Below are 24,141 nucleotides of genomic sequence, written 5' to 3' on the forward strand. Positions count from 1 at the left end.
TCTCTCTCTTTCTCTTTCTCTCTCTCACTCTCACTCTCCTGCTATCTTCTAAATAAAATGGAGCTGTAACACTGATTTGCCTAAGAGCTGTAACACTGTTTGTCCAAGACCCGAGAGCTGTGACGCGCTGAGGGCTTTAATGTCCGTTGCTCCAAATCTTTGTTGTGACGAGACAAAGAACCGAGGAACATACACTCGCGTGACACATCCATTCAGCCTCCAGCTACTCAGACAATTTTGAAGTGAGTATTAAATCGTATATTATCTCACATTTGTTGTTTATCGGTTGCTCAGTCATGTCCAATTCTGTGACTCCATGGACTGCATTATGCCAGGCTTCCCTGTTGGTCACCATCTCCCAGAGCTTGCTCAAACTCATGTCCATCGAGTCGATGATGCCATCCAGCCATCTCATCCTCTGTCATCCCCTTCTCCTCCTGTGTTGAATCTTCCCCAGCATCAGGGTCTTTTCTAATGAGTCAGCTCTTTGCATCAGGTGGCCAAAGTATTGGAGCTTCAGCTTTAGCATCAGTCCTTCAATGAATATTCAAGATTGATTTCCTTTAGGATTGACTGGTTTGATCTCCTTGCAGTCCAAGGGACTCTCAAGAGTCTTCTCCAACACCACAGTTCAAAAGCATCAATTCTTCAGCACTCAGCCTTCTTTATGGTCCCAACTCTCACACCCGAACATGACTACTGGAAAAACCATAGCTTTGTTGGCAAAGTAACGTCTCTGCTTTTTAATACACTGTCATAGCTTTTCTTCCAAGGAGCAAGTGTCTTTTAATTTCATGGCTGCAATCACCATCTGCAGTGATTTTGGAGCCCCAAAAAATAAAGTCTGACACTGTTTCCACTGTTTACCCATCTATTTGCCATGAAGTGATGGGACCAGATGCCATGATCTTCATTTTTTGAATGTTGAGTTTTAAGCCAGCTTTTTCACTCTCCTCTTTCACCTTCATCAAGAGACTCTTCAGTTCCTCTTCGCTTTCTGCCATAAGGGTGGTGTCATCTGCATATCTGAGGTTATTGATATTTCTCCTGACAATCTTGAGTCCAGCTTATGCTTCATCCAGCTCAGCGTTTCTCATGTACTCTGCTGCTGCTGCTAAGTCGCTTCAGTCGCGTCCGACTCTCTGCGACCCCATAGACAGCAGCCCACCAGGCTCCCCCGTGCCTGGGATTCTCCAGGCAAGAACACTGGAGTGGGTTGCCATTTCCTTCTCCAATGCATGAAAGGGAAAAGGGAAAGTGAAGTCGCTCGGTCGTGTCCGACTCCTAGTGACCCCATGGACTGCAGCCCTCCAGGCTCCTCCGTCCATGGGATTTTCCAGGCAAGGGTACTGGAGTGGGGTGCCGTTGCCTTCTCCAATGATGTACTCTGCATATAAGTTAAATAAGCAGGGTGACAGTATACAGCCTTGATGCACTCCTTTCCCAATTTGGAACCAGTCTGTTGTTCCATGTCCAGTTCTAAATGTTGCTTCTTGACCTGTACACAGGATTCTCAGAAGTCAGGTAAGATTGTCTGGTATTCCCATCTCTTGAAGAATTTTCCACAGTCTGTTGTGATCCACACAGTCAAAGGCTTGGCATAGTCAGAAAGCAGAAGTAGATGTTTTTCTGGAATTCTCTTGCTTTTTCTATGATTGACGGATGTTGGCAGTTTGATCTCTAGTTCCTCTGCCTTTTCTAAATCCAGCTTTCTGCCATAAGGGTGGTGTCATCTGCATATCTGATGTTATTGATATTTCTCCTGGCAATCTTCATTCCAGCTTGTCCTTCATCTAGCCTGGCATTTCCAATGATGTACTCTGTGTATAAATGATTATCTCACATAATCATTTCTGAAAAATTACTCCCACTGCTCTGTAGAGACTAGATTGTTGAGGAGTTCAAATGGAAGTGAAACAGGGGAAGGGGGCAGGGCATAATTTTTGAAAGAATAACATAGCCCAAGAACACAACATAAACCACTTACAATCAAATGGGTCCAGGATGGTAGACAAGTCAACTTCGACTAGGCCTTAATCCACAATCAGCAAGCTAAATGACACACCCAGAGGTACCATGACAGTTCCAAGGCACCATCAAAAGACCAAAAAGTGGGTGGTGGCCCAATTCCTGGAAATTTCCAGCCCTTCCTCAAAATAGTTAGAAAAATCTTCCCACTCATTACCCTATGAAATTACCCGCCCATAAAAACAAACACATTTCACACTGTACTAGCCCTCTGCGATGGCCCACACTCTGTCTATGGAGTGTGTTCTCTCTGAATACATCCACGTCTTACCTATCACCTTTGTCTCTTTCTGAATTCTTTCTAGGATGAGACATCAAGAACCTGAGATTCATTAGCTCCTGAAACCAGGACTGGGATCTCAGTTGGTAGACTGTGGGTTTTGGCTGGGTTCCAGTTCCAGCACGTTGGTTCAAGTCCCAATCTAAGGTAACCGGTTTCAGAAGCAGGGAATGGAGGGGCACGCATATTGATATAATATGATAGGCTACTGCAGGAGTCCACAGAGGGAAGATGAGCTGCCCCGCCGCGGGAGTGGAAATGGTGACGAGCAGTCAAACTGGGGCTTCCTAGGTGGCTCAGTACTAAGGAATCCGCTTGCCAGCGTAGGAGACGCAGGTTCAATCCCTGAGTCAGGAAGACCCCCTGAGGAGGAAATGACAACCCACTCCAGTAATCTTGCTTGGAAATCCCATGGACAGCGGAGCCTAGTGGGCTACCGTCCATGGGGTTGCCAAGAATCGGACGGGACTGAGTGAGCACCATGAGTCAAATCAGTGTATTTCAGACATAGGACTCACAGGACTTGCTGACAGATTGGATGTGGAAGATGAAGGAAAGTGAGGCATACCAGATTTTTGGTACTAGCAGCTGGGCGTTTGGGGTGCCTTTCCGCAAGACGGGGAGGCTGGGGAGGAGGTGCTGAGCGTGCAGTTGAAGGTGTAGGTCTCCCTTGTCCATTCTTCCATATCCAGATTCTCTGCCTGAACTTTATTTCGTCTTCTGTGGGATGTTCTCAGCAGATGTCTCTCATGGGCTGCTGCTTTGAGGGTTGAACGTTTTGGGTGTCCACTGTTGTCCCCATGTAGCATGGAGAACCGTGTCTGTGCCTCCCAACAGATTCCAGCTCGCTTCTGCGTCCTGCTGGGCTTTGACCACAAACAAGCTGGACTTTTCCAGAGTCTGCTCCCTCCAGCTCAAAAGTGCTGTGCTTCTGTGGCTGAGCCCTAAATGCAACCCAAGCTAGAAACCAAATAGGAAGAACAGAGCAGCCTTTGCCTCATCACTCCTTACCAAGTAGCTGTGTGACCCTGGGCAAGTGACAGAACCTCTCTGAGCCCCAGTGGGAAAACAGTCCTGGCTTTCAGGGCAGTTGTAAGAATGAAGTGAAGTTCCTGATGTAAAGCACCTTAGCTTGGAGCCAGGGGGAAGAGGGGGTGAGCCCTGGCCCACAGTCAGATACCAGGATTCTATTTAGCTCTGCTGGTAACTCCATGTGACCTAGGGTAAGTCCCCTCTGAGTTGAAATGGACTTATTCTGTGCTATCTAGGAAAAATATCCAAAAAAAAAAAAAGAGTCCCAGTGTGACCCATCCTGCTAGTTCCTACATGGTCTTCTGTCACTTTGCAATAGCATCCACTGGCTCAGCACGCAGGACGTGGAGACTCCGAGGAGCACTCCTCAGCAGGGCCGGGCCGGGATCTTAGACAGGGGGCCTCTGCGGCGGGTGGGCTCAGCTGATCATGGAGGCCATCCTCGTGGAAGACAGACACCAGCCCGGAGGCTGGTCACTGACTTACCCAGGAATTCATGAGCCCAGAGGCCAGGGGTCGCTTCTCTCTCACCAAGTCGGCCAGAGCACAGGAAATGCCGGAAATGGTAGTTGATCCAAACAGACGTGAGTGACAGTGGGCAGGCAGGCAGCTGCGCCAAGGCCAGGGCTAGCCCAGGGCCAGCAGGTGTGTGAGCAGGTGCTGAGCTGTGGCCAGCTGCTGCCGTCTGCTCGGGCAAGCTGTAGCAGTTGGATCTGGCTGGGGCATGTAGGTGAGTGCTTGGGAATCGGAAGTGGATGATAGAACAGAGCTAGGGTGCAGGAAGCCAGGTGGGGGGTTGAAGAGGGGAGGGAAGCGCTGAGCAGAGCAAAATGGGGGTGGAGGGGCTCTGGGGCCATGGGGACGTTGTCTCCAGGGCACCTGGGCTAGTTGCCCAGCCCAGCTGGTGGCATCAACCTCAGGAGAGCCATTCCCCAGGAGCACAGAACTTGCTTACTCTAAAAAGGCTTCAGGGGGCTGCTGGCTTGGTGCCAGGTATCTTCCAGTCATCCCAAGGGCTGGCCACCATTCCCTCCATTGCATGCAGGAGAAAACGGAAAGCTAGAGAAGAGAGGTTTGCCTGATGTCAAGTAGCTAGTAAGTGGCAGAGCCAGAAATCCAAGAGCATGGCTGGATATTGAGGGGCTTTTTCCTCCCAGTTTTCAGTATTATTAATAAAAATAACATTGGTAAGGAATAAATTACATTTTTTTCTTTTGGATTATTCTCAGGAGAGCAATTACAGGGCCAAAGCATTAGAGCATTTTCATAGATCTTGATATATGAAATTTTACCCCCAAAGAGATGCATCAATTTACAAGCCCAATGGCAATGGACCAGTTTCACCTGAAAACGATCCCAGAGCCCCTCCCCACTCAAACACTGCTGAACCCCAGAAGCCATAACCTGTCCTGCCCACAACCCTCCCTTCTCCCAGGAGTAAGCCCAGTGCAGGGTTCTGTGATACAGCCCATTGCGGTTTTAACTGGGATGGCATTGAACTCATATATCATGAGGGGAACGCGGACCTCTTTTTAAGGTTGTTTTCCAATCTATGGACATGGTATAGCTCACCACTCACTGAAGCCTTTTTATCTAACTGAGTCTTATGATTTCCTCCCAAGAGAAAGCCTGCATGCAGCAGTGAAGACCCAGCACAACCATAAGTAAATAAATAAAATTAAAAAAAATTAAAAGGTTAGGGGTATACAAATCCATTTTCAATTATGTTAGAAAGAAATGATGGAGGAAAAACTCATTAAATGGGTGCCCTTAGGCTTGTGGGTTGATGTAGCTGTAGCTGATTCATCAGACTGTTGAGTTCTCTCTGCTTTTGTGGATGTTTGTAATTTTAAAATATACCTGAACCATTCAATGGTATTTATCAATGAAGGCCTATAGTTATTGAGCACCCGCCGCGGGCCACGCACTGTTTGAGTGTTGCTAGGATCCAGGAGGTCATATTAGCCTCACACCAGGCCTGAGGAGACAGCACCTGTCACAGGTGAGAGAGACCTAAAGGGCTGTGATCGCCCTGGGAGGACAGAGCAGGGGAACAAGTGTGGGGGTGTCAGGTCTAACAGAAACAGGTCCTCATCTTTCAGCAGCAGGCAGTCATTGGATTCTATCTGGTGCTGCTGTTAAGTCGCTTCAGTCGTGTCTGATTCTGTGCAATCCCATAGACGGCAGCCCACCAGGCTCCTCTGTCCACGGGATTCTCCAGGCAAGAACACTGGAGTGGGTTGCCATTTCCTTCTCCAATGCTGCATGCATGCTAAGTCGCTTCAGTCGTGTCCGACTCTTTGCAACCCCAAGGACAGCAGCCCACCAGGCTCCTCTATCCAGGGGATTCTCTAGGTAAGAATACTGGAGTGGGTTGTCATTGGATTCTATCTAAAAGTGAAAAATCTATAATTGTCAGTACAAGCCTATCACACATAAAGAGGTGAGAGTCAGAAGAAACAGCTAGCTCATATGTCTGCCTCTAAGGGGAGGACTTGAGGTGGGATGGGGTCAGGAAACTGCCATTTTTTCATCATAAGCCTTGTAGTTCTGTTTGTCCTTAAAAAATGTGTACCTGTTACTAACTTCATTGAAAATAAAACTTAAAAATCACTTCCCCAAGGTCACACAGGATGCAGAGCTGAGCCAGAGTTCAAACTTGAGATGGTGGTGAGCCCCACGGCCCCCCGGGCCTGCTGCTGAGGATGGGTAGAAGGCCATGTGGTCAGGGCGACCCGACCCATGCTGAAGACTGGTTCTTTTCACTATCAGATGGTGCTGAAGTTTGAGCCTAACAGAGAATGTTAATAAGTCCTTAATGAACCTCTTTTCACGTGTCTGACCTTGCAGGGAGGGCAGCGGAGGTTCAACGTCCACCAAGCAGCCCCAGCTCATGCTGGCAAATCAGCAGCGTTCTCCCAAAGCAGGCTGGGCTGTTTTGCAAGCACACCGATGGGCTGATCTCCCAGGGCGGCCACAGATGTGTCCGTTAGAGGGCTGGGTTTGAACTCAAGGCTCCGCATCTGGGGTTCCTCAGGGCAGTGGTGGGGTCAGAGCTGAGCCATTGGAGTCCTGGGAAGTAAGGCCTGTTCTTGATCACATGACGGGGGGTGGGGCTGTGGACCCCGGAGGCGGCAGCGAGCGCCAAATTTCCCCCGGGGCCTTGATCTGGGAGTTGGCCCGGGTGCGCGGAGCCGGGGAGGGCAGCTGCAGCAGAGGAGAGAAGGGGGCTGGAGAAGGCGGAGGGGGAGCGGGGGGTAGGACTGGCTAGGCCCGGGGCGCAGGCTGGGCCAAAGCCCGGGGCAAAGTAGGATGCGGCAGAAGGCCAGGATGGCTGGGGCGGAGGGGCGGGCGGGGAAGAGGAGGGGGGAGGCCGGGAAGCCGCAGGGCTCGGGTCCCCAGGGCTTCGGGGCCCAGCGAGGATTTGTGTCTTTATCCCCCCAAAAAAGCCACTGACGAGTCTGGAAAGCCTGCTCCGCCGCTAAGTGAGGAAGAAAAGGCGGGAGCTGCAGCTCCAAGGTGCGGGAGTCTGAAACCTGGGGGCGCAGCGAGGAGGCGGAGCTAACAGCTGCGTCGCCCCGCCCACAGCCCCGCCCGGCCGGAGACGCGCAGCGCGAGACCCCGCCTCCTCCGCTGGTTGGCTCGGGGCGGTGGCACGTGACCCGGGGAGGCCAATCCCCGCGCTGGCCGTGCCCCCGGACCCGGGCGGTTCGCGAGCTCGGCCGCGTGGAGAGGCGCGGACACATCGGCCGGCAGGGGGCGGCAAAGGGGCGGCTCGGTCCTTCGGGGAAGTCGCTAGTGTGGCCGGTCGCGGGTTGACCGTCAGCCATTCTCCGGCCGTCCACTTGGCCAAATGACCCATTTCTGTGAACTTACTCTGACTCGTGTGTTGACCGAGGCGGTCCGGTGTCCACGGACAGTGGTCGTTTCCCGTGTGGTCTGTCAGGGTGTCCCTTGTGCAATCCTGCTCTGCTGGGCCCGAGTTCCAAGGCCCTGCGAGTGGGAGTGTAGGGGTCTGTGGGAGCCTTTGGAATTACAAGGCCTCTGTCCTCCCCCCTAACACTCACCCTGCCCCTTTGTGAGGTCCGGGACTTCTGAGTCTCAGCGTCGTGCTCGCCGCGTCCTCTAGGAAGCCTTCCCTGAAGCCCCATGGCTAGACTCCCTGGGGCTCCCCAGGACTCTGCGCTTTCCTCTTCTTCTGGAAGCATCCTTATTTGGGGAGGTTTCTTCTGGCTCAGCCGGTAAAGAATCCGCCTGCAGTGCGGGAGACCTGGGTCCGATCCCTGAGTTGGGAAGATCCCCCGGAAAAGGGAAAGGCTACTCCGGTAAGAGTCGGACTTGACTGAGCGACTGTCACACTCATTTACAGAGGGCAGGGGTCCCTTCCCCAGCCAGGGGCCCAGGCTCGTTGCGGGTCCATGAAGGCGAAGTAAAGGGCTAGTTTTTCTGTTCAGTTCAGTCGCTCAGTTGTGTCCGACTCTTTGCAACCCCATGAACCGCAGCATGCCAGGCCTCCCTATCCTTCACCAACTGCCAGAGTCTACCCAAACCTATGTCCATTGAGTCGGTGATGCCATCCAACCATCTTATCCTCTATGGTCTCCTCCTCCTGCCCTCAATCTTTCCCAGCATCAGGGTCTTCTCAAATGAGTCAGCTCTTCGCATCAGGTGGCCAAAGTATTGGAGTTTCAGCTTCAACATCAGTCCTTCCAATGAACACCCAGGATTGATCGCCTTTAGGATGGACTGGTTGGATCTCCTTGTAGCCAAGGGACTCTCAAGAGTCTTAGGCCTGAAGTTGGCCCACTGGCAGCTGACCAGGAGGAGATGCAGACAGGGAAGCCTCTTCCAGGGAAGTGGTGCCTTGTGAGGGCTGGGAAACCGGCCGCGTCCTCTGACCCCTCTGAACCCCCATCTGGACCAATGACTGGTTACGGAGGGGGACCAGTGACTGGCCTCAATCTGTCAGGCGGCCCCAGGGTAAGGAAGATGTTCCTTAGAAAGCATCCAAGGGAGGATTCTCTGTACTCAGTATTCATCCTGTGAAAACGGCAGGCAGCGTTTGAGAATCAAAACTAAGGAAAGCGCAAGGCAAAGCTTGGCTTGTTCTGCTGCAGAGGCCACTCACCCCGGTGGGAGCAACGCCTTTGCCCAAACACAACACAAAAACTGATGGTTACTGAGTTGTCTCACTGTGGCCTCTCTCCAGGCAAAAGGGTAGCTCCAAAGTCGCCAAGGAGGCCCTAGTGTAAAGAACCACCTGCAGATGCAGGAGACATAAGACATAAGAGACGCAGATTCCATCCCTGGGTTGGGAAGATCCCCTGGAGGAGGGCATGGCAACCCACGCCAGTATTCTTGCCTGGAGAATCCCATGGACAGAGGAGCCTGGTGGGCTACAGTCCATGGGGTCCCAAAGAGTCTGACACAACTGAAATGGACTTAGCACGAACACAAAGGCACCAAAAGGTGTGCAGTGAACAATTTATCTCCACTTAACCACTTTCTGTAGTGTTTTTGTATTTTATTCCTATCTTTTCTTGACTAGACCAACTACTGATTTAAGCTGTTTTCACTCATGTGGGATCTTAGTTCCCTGATCAGGACTTTAACCTCGGGCCCTCTGCAGTGAGAGCCTCCATTTCTAACCCCTGGACTGCCAGGGAATTCCTACTATTTTCAATTTAAAAAAAATTATTTCTACTGGATTTATTTTACTTGAAGTAGTTCTACTTTTCTTTTTCCTTCAAAATCATTTTACACTTTTATCTTTATTTCTGTCCTTCTATTTCTATTGGGATTTTGTTGGTAGTGTTTTTTAACCTCTAGTTTGAGATAGATACTTAGTTCATTACTTTCTATTCATCCTTATTAATAGAAATATTTAAACCCATGTATACCTATGGCTTGGAGAAGTCGATGGCACCCCACTCCAGTACTTTTGCCTGGAAAATCCCATGGACTGAGGAGTCTGGTAGGCTGCAGTCCATGGGGTCGCTAGAGTCGGACACGACTGAGCGACTTCACTTTCACTTTTCACTTTCATGCATTGGAGAAGGAAATGGCAACCCACTCCAGTGTTCTTGCCTGGAGAATCCCAGGGACGGGGGAGCCTGGTGGGCTGCGGTCTATGGGGTCGCACAGAGTCAGACGCGACTGAAGCGACTTAGCAGCAGCAGCATACCTGTGGCTGATTCATGTTGCTGTATGGCAGAAACCAACACAATATTGTAAAGCAGTTATTTTTCCATTAAAAATAAGTTAAAAATAAAAAAGAAGTATTTAAAGCTATGAATTTCCTTCCGAGTACTCATTTAGCTGTCAGTTCTTAGGTTCTCATACGCAGTGTTTCAGTTGTAATTGTTTTCTAGATATTCCGAAATTTTGACCTGACTTTTTTTGTAAGAACAATTTGAGGGTTTTAAAATTTATAGGTAGTAACACCTTTTTGTTTTGTAGTTTGGTTATAATTTCTACTTCTATTTACACTGTGGTTGGAGAATGTTGTCTGTTCTATATTTACTTTTTGGAATGTATTAGTTTTTTCAACAATGTGGTCTAATATGTGGTCAGTCTTTGTGAATGTTGTCCATCTGCAAAGCAGCAGCCTGGTTTTAAAGTATAGTTTTATATAAATTAAATCTATCTTAATAATTATATTATTGTCTTCTCTAGTCTTAATTTTTTGTACACATATCTGTGTGAGATGAATTAAAATTTCCTACTACTGATGTGCATTTTACTCTTTCTCCTTCTATTTCTTTTATTGTACGAATTTGGACTCTGTTGCTTGAGGCAGGATTATTCATGAATGCAGTTCTGTGCGTATTAGATATGTGGTATCTTCATTGGGACTCGTACTCTTTCTCATTACAAGATGCGCCTCTTGACCCACTTAACGTTTTGCCTTGAACTTGACCCCTGCTTTCTGTTTGTTTGCATTTGCTTGTTATCCCTTGCACCTTCCTTTTATTTGCATTCTTTCTGAGGCTTCTGGTTTGGGAGTCACTTTTACCTCCAGCTTAGAGTTGAATGTGAACTATCCAACAGCCATGTCCCTTTCCAGATGAGTTTATATATATTGATGTGACGAATCTTAGATTCAGTGAAGTCATCTTATTTTATGTTTTCTATTTTTGTAGTTTATAAAATATTTGCTTAATTTAAGTGCAAGCGTTTCTTCTGATATTTTGGAAATTTTGTAGCTGTGTATTTACGATTACCTCTGTAAGTGTATATAACACACTTAATCCTTTATTTCTCTAAGGAGATCTATTGACGCCCAGCTATGAATAATGATGACATTGACAATTTTTATTTAGTTAGTTATTTGGCTTCACCAGGTCTAAGTTGCCACATGTAGGGTTTTTTAGTTGGAGCATTCAAACTCTTCCCTGATAGCTCAGTTGGTAAAGAATCTGCCTGCAATGTAGGAGACCTGGGTTCGATCCCTGGGTTGGGAAGATCCCCTGGAGAAGGGAAAGGCTACCCACTCCAGTATTCTGGCCTAGATAATTCAATGGACTGTATAGTCCTTGGGGTCGAAGAGAGTCAAACACAACTGAGCGACTTTCACTCATTCAAGCTGTTGCTTGCAGCACGTGGGAGCTCGTTCCCTGACCAGGGATCAAACCCAGGCACCCCGTTGGGAGTTTGGAGTCTCAGCCACTGGACCACCAGGAAAGTCCCAGTGATGACACTCTCATGTCTTTCCTTTCTCCTTCCTTCTCTCCCCATCCTTATCACAATATAATTTTAAATGAAAACAAATATCAGGATAAACACATCAATTTATATCATATACATGTACACAATGGGCTTCCCTGGTGGCTCAGATGGTAAAGAATCTGCCTGCAATGCAGGAGACCAGGGTTTGATCCTTGGGTAGGGAAGAATTCCTGGAGAAGGAAATGGCAAGCCACTCCAGTATTTTTGCCTGGAGAATTCCATGGACAGAGGAGCCTGGCGGGCTACAGTCCATGGGGCCACACAGAGTGGGAACACGACTGAATGACTGACACAGCAGCAACAACACTGTGTCTAACATGTCATGGGTTTTAAGATGCCCCCGGATGTAGTGACAGCTTTCTAAATCAAAACAAAAGTCTTTCCTATCCCACAGTCCCAGTGGTCACACCCCAGATGGACATCAAGGGCATCTTGATTTTTTAAAATTTTCCCTCTGAACCATAAGTCCTTGCTGGGGCTGCCAACAGAGTCCCTGTCCTCTCCGGGGCCAGTTGGAGGAGGTGTCCCGTGTCCTTGCCAGTGATCGCAGCAGGAGCTGCCTGGGTGGAGCAGCTCCCGTGTGTCGCCTGGATTCCGGGCACACGCAGCTCTGTGTTGGTGTGGGGCGGGGGCGGGGCGGGGGCGGGTGGGTAGTGGAGGCAGGCGTCATCCTGCCTCGGTGCTCATCTTTCTCCAACCTCTTCTGTGCATCTTGGCGGGGCTGACACTAGCTCCAAACAAATCCCATTTGATAACATCTTTTTAAGGCCTTCTGGAAGGTTCTCAGGACCCCGGATTTCCCAGAAGTTCCCAATGCAGGGGCCCCGGGTTCAATCCCTGGTCAGCGTCCTTGGTCAGGGACCTAGATCCCACATCAGCAAGTAAGACCTGTGCCACCAACTAAGTAAATAAATAAAAATAAATATTAACCATAAAATAAAAATGGAAAATAAGCCTCACCACTGGTCTAAACGCTCAGCCTGAACAGCACCTCCTTCTAGAAACATGAGTCCTTCTCTCCTCTGGCCCCCCACAACCTGGCTGGGCAGGCAGGGGTACCAGGCCACCGGAAGCCCAGGCTCCATCCTCGGACCCAGGTCTCTGCCACCCTTCCTAGGGGAGCAGTGGCCACAGAGCTTCCTGAGAAGAGCGCCGGGCTCAGACAAGGCCCCCTTTCGCTCAACTGCAGTCTCCACGGTTGCAGAAGTTGTGAAGACAAATGGAGAGTCGTTGCCAGGCAGCTCCCCTATGCTGGGTAGCAAGGAGTCGTTGGTGGAGACAGTCCTGCCTGCCAGCCCTGGAAGGGGCTCAAATACAGGGAACGAGCATTAATGTTTTCTATACTGTTATTATATTAGCGTTATTGGTGTATTTAGATTAAAGTGTAAAATCTTAAGTGAGCAGTCAGATGAATTCTTCCACATGTCCACACTGTGATTCCACACCAGTCAAGTTAAAGTACATTTCAGCCCCAAAAGTCCACCGAGAGCAAATGCTATTCTGACTTTTACCACCACAGATTAATTTCCCCTGCTTTTTGCACTTTATATCAATGGAATCACACAGTCTGCTCTCTTGGGTCAGGCTTCTTGCACTCAACATTATTATGTTATCCATATGTTATTATGGGGCTTCCCTGGTGACTCAGATGGTAAAGAATTTGCCTGCAATACAGGAGGCCCAGGTTCAATCCCTGGGTCAGGAAGATCCCCTGGAGAAGGGAATGGCAACCCACTTCAGTATCCTTGCCTGGAGAATCCCATGGACAGAGGAGCCTGGCGGACTACAGTCCATGAGGTTGCAAAGAGTCGGACACGACTGAGCGACTCACACTTTCACACTCATGTTATTGTACTAATAACAATAACAACAACAGGCGGACTTCCCTGATGCTCCAGCGGCTAGAGGACTCTAGAGCTCCCAATGCAGGGGGCCCAGGTCCGCTCCCTGGTCGGGGACCTAGAGCTCACAGGCCACAACTAAGAGCAGCCAAAAAATATATTTTTTTAAACAATAACAACAATAAGGATTGTACCCCCGTCCCTGGGGCCTGGCACATGGCATGTGATTAGTTAATAGTGAGTCTTGGTTGAGGGAACTTGACCCATTCTGGTTTTTTTTTTTTTGTAGGAAAATGTGACCTGACTCAACTCCATTGTCGGCAGCTGCTCTGAAAGTGGAAATCAGGACAGCAGAGAACGTCAGGGAGTTCATTTCACTGGTCGCTGGTGTCTGTGGTTTGGCTTGGCTGTTTATAAATGCCCCTGGCAGCATCCTTGGCTCACCCCAGACGGGTGCCTTCTGTTGCCTCTTGGAGTCCCGGGGCCCTGGCCCACCACACCCACTCCTGTTCTGCCCAGGTCACCGACGTGTCTGCTCCTTGCCTGGCCTGGGTGTCCAGGACTCCGCTCTCCTCCCCTGCAGTCTGGGGTAGATACTCAGGAGGTAAGACATGCAAGGTGCCCCTGGGCTTGGCCTTTTTTTTTTAAATAATAATTTTATTCATTTATTTATGGCCATGCCGGGTCTCCATGCTGCATGGGCTCTTCTCTGGTTGCAGCGAGCAGGAGCTCCTTTCTCGTTGTAGTGTGTGGGCTTCTCATTGCGGTGGCCTCTTTTTGTTGCAGAGCGCTGGCTCTAGGCTGCGCGGGCTTCAGTAACTGAGGTGCGTGGGCTCGGTCATTATGACTCACAGGCTCAGTTGCCCCTCAGCATGTGGGATCTTCCCAGACCAGGGATCGAACCTGTGTCTCCTGAATTGGCAAGTGGATTTTTTACCACTGAGCCGCTAGGGCAGCCCTGGGCTTCGTTTTGATGTGGGGAAACATTCCCCCGTTGTAGTCCAGAGCCCCCATGTCGAAATCTCCGGCTGGTGTCTCAGTCCCTGGGCTCCTAGGGGGTGGGTTCTCGGTGGTCCTGAAGTCCCTCCTGAAGTCCTTCTTTTTCCCAAGATCCCTTCCACAGATGGGAGACTGAGGCTCCAAGTACAGGCCGAGTCTTCATTCAGGGAGTGGATGAGAAATGCACTCTGCCAGCACCTATTAGGCAACTGCTGTATACCCCGTGTAGGCACTGAGGACCCAGAGATAAGCTGACCTGTCCAGGCCAAGGAGATCCCAGCTCCAGGGAGGGGTCTAGGGAAGCTTCACCAAGGGATTGGCCTTAGACAGGTCAAGGGGACTTTGACCAGGTCTAAGTGAGGGTATTCCAGGCAGAGGGAACCGCCAGAGCAAAGGCTTTGCATTGGAGCGTTCAGGGCCCACCGTGGGCGGTGGCTGGATGGGAGAGGCAGTCTGCTAGCGAGCCCTGGAGACACCTTTCAGAGCAGGTGCAGGACGTGGGCTCTGGGCCTTCAGTCCACCCTCGACAAGACCCTGTGCTGACCCCTGAGTAAATCTCTCCCTGTGGCGGAGAGATGAACAGAGTGAGGGTCAGCGAATCTGTGAACGAGGTTTGAAACCCGCAGTCCATGCCAGGGAGGCAGGGAGGGCTGAGTGAGCCAGGGCCCTAGGCCCAGGGGTGAGGAACTCAGCACAAGGATTAGTCTTGGTTCTGTTGGTCATGCTTGCGGCTTTTGCCCCCTCAAGCAGGCCATTTCTGCACTCCGCTGGTGACTGGGCAAGCTCAGCTTCCCTGGCAGGGCCAACCAGAGGCTTGACCACCTCCCCTGATCCAGTCATCGACGGGCTTGCCGGGTGCGCTTGTCTCCTTCAAGGTCTCAGGTGCCGCCCCCTTTGCTCTTTGCTGAAGTACAGGTGTCCCTGTTTCAGCCCCTACGGAGTTGGCCCCAGGAGCAGGGGCCCAGGAAGAAATGCTGATGGGGAATTCACTCTTAAATGGATTCCTGTTGTGATTCAGTCACTAAATTGGACCCGACTCTTTGGGACCTCATGGACTGCAGCACGCCAGGGTTCTCTGTCCTTCACTGTCTCCTGGTGTTTGCTCAAACTCATGGCCATTCTTTTGACATTCTTGTTTTAACCCCTTCTCTGCCGGCCCATCTGTCCTCATCTGGGGGAGGGGGACCAGAGGCCCCTCCCTGGGCCATGTTCAGGGCTCTCAGCTCTCCAGGCCCCAGTCAAGGAGATGGGGAGAGGGGCCCCCAAAGCAAATTTTCTATCTTCCTGCAGTACCCTCCTCCCCCCACCACTTCCCCCTACCCCTCTACTCCTTCCCCCACTCCCCAACTATGCACGGGACCAGGGATTCTGCCCTCTGGAGCCTTCTTACCTCTGGCTGCTTGCTTGTGGGAAGGTAGGATGGGGGGCCCTCCCCGCAGGGAAGCCTCCAGGTGAGGACCCAGCGAGGAAAGGGCAAAGGTTCAAGGCACAGGCTGGGCTGGGTTGCCTCTGTCCAGGGGCAAAAGGCCAGGGTCCATGATGACCCAGCAAGAGCAGGGGAGGCTGGCTGCCTTTCCGACCAGCAGGGGGCGCAGGCAGGCCTTGGGGGTGAAGAAGGGCGAGCCTCAGCCCTGGCTTTAAAACATTCAATTAGATGACAGTGGAAAAAAATGCAAAACCTAAAGGTTGAGGATTCTGTTATATAGCATGGGAGATAACTCAGTGCCTCTCAATTATATTATATAATTATATATAATATATTATATATAATAAATGTATTATGTATATAATGAGTATAAATAATATATATAATTATGCATTATAGCCTCAGATAGCCCCAAGGAACTGTTCCAAAGGGGTAAGGGAGAAGCCAGGCTATATAGGAGTTTTTAAAATAAAATAGAAATAAAATAAATAAAAATGAAATTTTAAAATGTGAAATTTTTATTTTCAGATTTTATTTGTGAAAATAAAAATGTAGTCGAACATCAAAAGATTACTGCTAGTAACAAAAACCAGGACTCTCAAGTTAATGATTTTAGTGCCTTTCTGTGTATAGGAAGGTGCAGCAGTCTGGGCTCAATGAAATTATTCTTTTGATATGCATCTTGACTACCTCAGGCCAATATCCAGTTTTTCTCTATCTTGAATCCCCTCAAGGCGCATTGTATGGGGCAGCTGCCGGGGCTGATCGCTTAACGGTGGGCAACATCCCTTGTCAGGGGCTTCTCAGTTGGCACTAGTTGGAAAGAATCTACCTGAAAACGGAGGAGACTTAAGAGACATGGGTTCAATCCCTGGGTTGGGAAGATCCCCTGAAAGAGGATATGGCCATCCACTCCAGGAGAATCCCATGAACAGAAAGAGCCAGACACAACTGAGCGCTGAGATTCTTTGTTTGCTGAAAAGGCCAGCAACATTTTGCCCATATAGATTTTTTCTAATGTATTTTTATTTCAGTTGTATTGAGATATAACTGACATACAGTATTGTATAGTGATTTGACTTACATTATGAAATAAACATCTATCCTCTCATAAAGATACAAAATTAAAGAAATAGGAAAAAATCTTTCCCTTGTGATGAGAACTCTTAGGATTTATTTTTCACAACTTTCATATATAACACGTTATTGTTTAGTCACTAAGCTGTGTCCAATTCTGCGATCCCATGGATTGTAGCCCACCAGGCTCCTCTGTCCATGGGATTTTCCAGGCAAGAATACTGGGATGGGTTGCCATTTCCTTCTCCAAGGCATATAGACATTTTTTATTGTTTCACTCGGGGCATAAGCATTAAAATAACAATCCTGGAACCACAGCCGCTCCTCCTGGAAGTGATCCCCGCCCTCCCCTCTTGCAAAACATCCTTCCAGCCCTTCTTCAGAGCATTCGCTTATGCAAGGACACGGACACACACACACACACACACACACACACACCGCCCCAGCAAGATGCCAGGCTCCCAGATGCACTCAGAGACACACGTTCACCCGGACACGCAGGGACACGCCGACACGGGAACTCTTGCAGCGCGTAGGGAAGTTGATCAGAATACTCTCTGGTGTGGGTGTATTTAGGCAGACACATCTCTAGAGAGGAATCTAAATACGTTTTATTTTTACAGGTTTTGCATAAGAAACCTCGCCTCCTTTTCCGATCCTCTTCCTGCCACGCCAACAACAGGCATTTCACGTTTCCAGCCAATCTTCCACACTGTGGGTGAGGCCAGCTGCTAGGTGCAAGGTGGCCCACGTCTAAACTCTTCACAGCTGATGGCACATTGCTGGGGCTGTTTGGGTGGTGATGGGGTGCCCTGGGTGTGGGCATGGGGTTCAGATTTAGGAGGATGCCCTGGAAGTAAGGGCAATGTCAGAGGCCAATGGCTGGCCTGTAGCCCTTGACCTTCTTTAGGGACATGTCTGAGGCCTTGGGGACTCTTTGAATTTGTGTGGGCCACAAACATTGACTGGACTCTGAAAATCCAACCACGATGAGCTGCAGATGGACCCTGGAGAAACCCCTAAGGAGAGTGCTCTCCCACACTCGGGGTTTTGGGTCTACCTGTACGCATGAGGGCCCAGCCACTCTGCCTCCAATTCCACCGTTACCCCCACTCTATTGAATGCTAGAGAGTTCTCTTCAAAGCCACTCTACCCCAATGGGGGTGGTCCTAGCCTCAGCAGAGCCCGTGGGGGCCTGACTGGTTGACACTGATTTCTGCAGTCTGTGGGTGGGTGTGTTGTCATGGGGAAGCATTGTGACACCCAGCTCCAGGCCCAGCTCGGAAGGTGTTCCTGTTGGGTGGTGCTGGCAGTGGAGGTGAAACCTCATGACTCAGATGGAGTTTGCACCCAGCCAAAACCCAGATAGGGACTTGAGCCCACTGTCCTTCAATTAAAATTGCATACCTGGTCTCAGGACTTAATGAAGCCCAGGTTCTTTATGTTTCGTCGCGGAAAGATTTCAGTGCGAGACAAAGTGATGAGTGGATTTAGAGAGAGACACATTCCGTAGACAGAATGCAATCTGTCTCAAAAAGCAAGGTGGGCCTTGGTAGAAACACAAGCCACAGAGTGTGGGCCATCTCAGAAGGCAAGAGGCCCCAGAAAAAGGGGTGGTTAGTTTTTTATAAGCTGGATAATTAGTGGGAGGCTTCCCAGGTGGCTCGGTGGTAAAGAATCCACCTATCAATGCAGGAGACCTGGGTTCAATCCCTGGATCGGGAAGACCCCCTGGAGAAGGAAATGGCAACCCACTCCAGTGTCCTTGTCTAGGAAATCTCATGGACAGAGGAGCCTGGTGGGCTACAGTCCATGGGGTCTCAAGAGTCGGACACGACTTAGTGACTCAACAACAGCAACGAGTGGGAGGTTTATTCCAACTATTTTGGGAAAGGGGCAGAGGTTTTTAGGAATTGGGCCACTGCTCAGTTTTTGGCCTTTTATGGCTGGCCTCTGGACTGTCGTGGCACCCCTGGCCATGCCGTGTAGATAAGGGGCATAATAAGCATATAAAGAGGCTCAAGGTCCTCTGGAAGTTGAATCTTCCACCATCTTGGACCCAGTTGGTTCTAACCAGTTTATGTCGTGTCATCAAGGGCGGTGTCATTGTTTCAGAGGCTGTGCCCTGCCCCCTTCTCTCCTGTTTCAAAGGCATTTAGAGGCCTCAGGCCCTGAACAAGATCTGAGCTTCAGAAGGCATCTCTGCAGGCTGCCAGCTCCGAGAGCAGGTGAGCCCCGCAGAGAAACCTGAACAGGACGTACAGACAGGTGTGGATGGAGATGGGAGAGGACTGAGTCTGCAGTGTGTCTGCCCTGGGATGCCTCTGCGCCTGGCTGCCAACCTGTCACACCCGGGCCTGGGCTGGGGATCCGGCCGTGGAGACCAAGAACCTTCCAGAGCTTCGATTAGAAGCCTCAGCCCCAGGGAGCGTGCACAAGCCGTACAGGCGTGGGTCAGAGCTCGTGTCTCTGCTGCACCGAGCCTGTTTCCTCAGCTATCCCGTGGTGGCGAGGTGTTTATTATCAGCTCTTGGGAGGCATCGCCGTGGCCTGGGGCAGAGTCTGACTTCTGGTTCGGAGTTGACTCAGGCCCGAGGGGCTGGCACTCCCTCCCAAGTCCCAAGCATCCATCCACCCTGATAGGGCTCCTCTGCCTGTGGTTGGAACCCTCCCCCTGTTGAATCAGGGCAGATGTTTCCAATGGGTTTTATTTTTATCCTTCAGCCGCATGTGTCTGAAACCACCGAATCAGGAAGGTGTCATAAATTAAATCTCTACAGGAGTCCTTGGAGCCTGGCTCCCTGCCCAGAATGCCGAGGGCCCCAGGAGGAGGCTTCTGCCAGTCCCATGAGTAGCCTGGCTCTCCCAGCTGACGGGTGCTGCCCACGGAGGGTCTACAATGTGCCAGGTGAGGTCTTGGGTGCTTCCCACACAGGCTCCCACCTATAGCCAAGTGGAGTAGCTATCCCCACTTTACAGATGGGGAAACTGAGGCTGGGAGGTGAGGCTTGTCCCAAGTCACCCGGCAGGTGAGAGGCTGAGCTGCCACCCCAGCTGGGTCTGCCTGTGTCCAGAGGCTGTGCCGCCCCTTGTGCAGAGCGGGAAAGACAGAGGTCCCAGAGGTCACTGTTGCTGAGTCTTACTGCTTGCAGCAGGACAGGCCAATAAATGGGGAGACGAACTGCTGGGGCAGAGAACAGCAATTTTTTTGGACAGCCAGCACACCAAGAAGGTGGTGGATTAGTGTCCCAGAGAACCATCTTCCCTGAGCTAGAGTTCAGGCTTCTTTTCCTTTTTTATTTTCTGGCTGTGTTGGGTCTTAGGTGAGGCATATGGGATCCTCGTTGAGTCCTGCAGATCTTTCATTGAGACCCATGAACTCTGTAGTTCAGGCACAAGGGCTCATTTGTTCCGTGTCACATGCGATCTTAGTTCTCTGACCAGGGATCGAACCCATGTCCCCTGCATTGCAAGGTGGATTCTTAACCACTGGACCACCAGGAAGGTCCCTTCAGGCTTCTCTCATACTGAAACGGGAGGGGTAAAGTCCTGGTTTCCGCCAGATGCTGGAGGGGACACGTTAACTTTCTTCCTTCCCGCAGCCATTCACTGGTGGGCCTGGTCAGGATGTTTCCTGTGAGCTGAGCAAAAGTTTTTTAGCTTAACTCGCATTACCTGGGAAGCAGGGTTCCCAGAGATGGGCCGTGGTGTATCATTTAAGCTGATAGGCATCATCCCTTTTGTGGTTAACTTGTGCATGCGTGCATGCTAAGTCAGTTTAGTCGTGCCTGACTCTTTGTGACCCCATGAACTGTAACCCACCAGGCTCCTCTGTCCATGGGATTTTCCTGGCAAGAATATTGGGGTGGGTTGCTAATTCCTCCTCCAGGGGATCTTCCTGACCCAGGGATAGAAACTGCATCTCTTATATTTCCTGCCTTGGCAGGTGGGTTTTTGACCTCTAGCGCCACCTGAGAAGCCCCAATTAACTTCTATCGTGACCACTGCTGCGGGGGGGAGGGTGCAAGAGAGGTGAGCCTCCAGCTCAGGCTCACAGATCCAGCAGCTTCTGGAGGAGGTGACGCTTGGGCTTGGCGTGAGGGGTTTGGAGAGAGATGGGGAAGGCACGTGAGGTGAGAGACGGGGGACACAGGGTAGGGGTTGGCATTGGGGGGTGGCCGGAGGAGGGGCTCAGACTTAGCTATGTGGGCAGAGCTGGCTTGGTCTGAGCCCGCTGGGTGGGCGGGGGGTGCCCCGAGGTGGGAGAGGCCCGAAAGTGTGGGCACGGCAGCCGTTTCAGGACTTCCTCTGTACAGCGTCGCTGAGCAGTCTGTGGCCAGGCTGACCACAGACTTTTACAGGCAGTATCTTTTCTGTCTCTTCTTGGATGCTCTTGGCATTCTTCTCTTCATAGTGAGTGTTCAGAAATTTCTTGATGGTGATGTCTGGCTTTTCTGTTGTAACTATTTCCTCTTTTGTTCACTTTTTATTCAAATGTGACATATATTAAATGCAAATGTTTTCGGAGTACAGCTCCAGGAATTTTCACATTCGTCTACACCTGTGTAACCCCCACCTGGTCCAAATGCTGACCACGACTTCCGGCCTTCATTGGACTCCCTGGCACCCCCAAAGGAAGCCGCTATTCTGACCACCAACCCCACTGATTGGTTCTGCCTATTCTCTTTTTTAAATTTATGATTTTATTCATTCGTTTTTGGCTGTGCTGGGTCTTTGCTGGGCGCACAGGCTTTTCTCTAGTTGCGGCGAATGGGGGCTGCTCGTCATTGTGGAGTGTGAGCTCCTCGTTTTGGGGACTCCTCTTGTTGGGGAGCACGGGCTCGAGGGCCCTCAGGCTCAATGGTTCTAGCGCATGGGCTTATGCCCCACAGCATACGGCATCTTCCCAGATCAGGGATCACACCGTGTCTGCTTCATTGGCAGGTGGATTCTTAACCACTGAACCACCTGGGACGTTCGGTTTTGCCTATTGAACGTCACGTCAATGGAAACATACAGTCTGTATGCTTTTGTGTATTTTGTTCTAAATAAACTTTAAAAATTGTAGATCAATTTTAGATTTACAGTTACTGGGAGGAGAGCCCAGATCTCCTGTAGACATGCTCATTAATGTGGTAGATTCGTTACGATTAGTGATCACACAGCGAAACTTTATTACTAACTGGAATGCGTACCTTATGCAGATTTCCTCTATTTTTCCCTGATGTCATTTTTTTTTTTAATTTATTTATTTGGCTGCACTGGGTCTAAGTTACAACAGGTAAACTCTCAGTTGCTGCATCTGGGATCTAGTTCCCTGACCAGGGATGGAACTGGGCCCCCTGCATTGGGAGCCTGGAGTCTTAGCCACTGGACCACCAGGGAAGTCCCCCGATGTCATTTTTTCTGTTCCAGAATTCCTTCCAGGACACCACATTACGTTCAGCTGTCGTGTCTCTTCAGGCCGTGACAGTTTCTTAGACTTTGCTTGTTTCTGATGGTCTCGGCAATTTTTTTTTAAATGTAGACCATTTTTAAAGTCTTTATTGAAATTGTCACAATATTGTTTCAGTTTTATGTTTGATTTTTTGGCTGTGGGGTGTGTGAGATCTTACCTCTCCTACCAGGGATTGAACCTGCGCCCTCTGCATCAGAAGGCGAAGTCTTAACTATTGGACCACACCGGGCAAGTCCCCTCAGCAGTTTTAAGTAAAGTCAGGCATTTTGTATTAATATCATATTTCTCAGCTGGGGTTTATCCAACATTTTTCTCATGCTTAGACTCGAGTTATAGGTTTAGGAGGAAGACCGCAGAGGTGAAATGTCATTTCCTCACATCAAGGGCACATGTAATCAGCGAGGTCCATTGCTGCTGATTTGACCTAGATTGCTTGGCCGGGGTGTATCTGTCGGGCATCTCCTCCGTGAAGTGACTCTTCCCCTCCCCTCCCATGCTGTCCTCTTTGGAAGGAAGTCATGGTACAGCCCACACTTGAGGAGTGCGGGGTTGTCCCTGAGGGTGGGGCATCCTCAAGGAATTCTAAACTCCTTGGAATTCTTCCACATAGGAGATTTGTCTCTTCTCCTCCATTTAGTTACTTCCTTAATCATTTATTCATATCAATATGGATGCATGGGTATTTATTTAATGCCATGGGCTACAATCCAATGCCGTTTTGTTTTTCTTCTTCTGAAATATAGTTGATTTACAGTGTTTGTTAGTGTCTGGTGTATAGCACAGTGAAAAAGAACGTATATATGTATTCTTTTTAAGATTCTTTTCCATAATAGTTTATTACAGTATATTGAATATAGTGCCTGGTGCTATACAATAGGACATTGTTCTTTGTTTTATGTATAGTAGTTTGTATCCGCTAATCCCAAACTTCTAACTTATCTCTCCCTCACTCCCTTCCCCCTTTGGTAACCATAAGTTTATTTTCTCTGGGTCTGTTTTGTAAACAAGTCCGTTTATATCATATTTTAGATTCCACATATAAGTGGTATCATACGTAATTTGTCTTTCTCTGACTTCACTTAGTATGATAATCTCTGGGTCCATCCATGTTGCTGCAAATGACATTATTTTTTTTGTATTTTATGACAGAGTAATGTTCCATTGTACATATTACTGTATACCACATCTTTATGCACTCATCTGTCAATGGACAGTTAGGCTGCCCCATTCCTGGCAACTGTAAACAGTGATGCTGTGAATACTGGACTGCAGTTAGAATTCTCATCTTTTCTGGATCTATGCCCCGGAGTGGGATTGCTGGGTCATATGGTAACTCCAAGTTTAATTATTCAAGGAGCTTCCATACCGTTTTCCACAGCGGCTGCACCAATTTACATTCCCACTAACAGTGTGGGGGGCTTCTCTTTCCTCCGCACCCTCTCCAGCATTTGTTATTTGTGGACTTTCTGATGATGGCTGTTCTGAACAGTGTGAGGAGATACCTCATTGTAGTTTGGATTTGCATTTCTCTAATAGTCAATGCTACTTTATTTTGTTGCTCAAATTATCTACACTTTGGCCATTGGGAACTCCTGCAATTGGCTCCTGGGCCTCTGTCACACCCCGTCACTGTGTTGTGTGTATATGGGTGTATGTGTTGAGCACTTCCTTACTTTCTGTAACTTCAGGGTGCTCCCGGTTCATCTTGTATAGTTCTTACCCTAGTCTTGCTGCTGCTGCTGCTGCTAAGTCACTTCAGTCGTGTCTGACTCTGTGCGACCCCAGAGACAGCAGGCCACCAGGCTCCCCCGTCCCTGGGATTCTCCAGGCAAGAACACTGGAGTGGGTTGCCATTTCCTTCTCCAGTGCATGAAAGTGAGAAGTGAAAGTGAAGCCGCTCAGTCGTGTCCAACTCTTAGCGACCCCATGGACTGCAGCCTACCAGGCTCCTCCATCCATGGGATTTTCCAGGCAAGAGCATTGGAGTGGGGTGCCATTGCCTTCTCCGCACCCTAGTCTTACCATCTGCCTTTTCTCCAAAGAGCACCAATTCTTTTACTGGAGAAGGATATTAGAAATGAAAATCAACTGTGATCATAGTTACTGCTGTGTCCTTGTTAATAGTAGGTGTTCTCAGCTAACAAAGCAAGGCGATCAATAGATCTTTGTTAAGCTAAACGTAAGTTTAGACTGATTGAAATCAGTTACTGTATGGAATATTTCAGCCTCTTGCCCTTGTTTATCTCAACCTCCCACTCCAACAGCAAGAAAC

The 24,141-nt window shown here is 49.5% G+C and overlaps 1 long non-coding RNA gene across 1 annotated transcript; it reads left to right on the forward strand.

Annotated features, from left to right (window-relative positions):
* The first annotated feature begins 79 nt into the window (after positions 1-79).
* Positions 80-20,261, forward strand: LOC123330773. Its single transcript, XR_006546897.2, has 4 exons — positions 80-242; positions 2,334-2,455; positions 13,199-13,513; positions 19,192-20,261. It is a non-coding gene; the product is annotated as an uncharacterized LOC123330773 (long non-coding RNA).
* Positions 20,262-24,141: the final 3,880 nt, after the last annotated feature.

The sequence above is a fragment of the Bubalus bubalis genome, chromosome 20 (genome assembly GCF_019923935.1).
Source record: "Bubalus bubalis isolate 160015118507 breed Murrah chromosome 20, NDDB_SH_1, whole genome shotgun sequence".
NCBI classification, from domain to species: domain Eukaryota; kingdom Metazoa; phylum Chordata; class Mammalia; order Artiodactyla; family Bovidae; genus Bubalus; species Bubalus bubalis.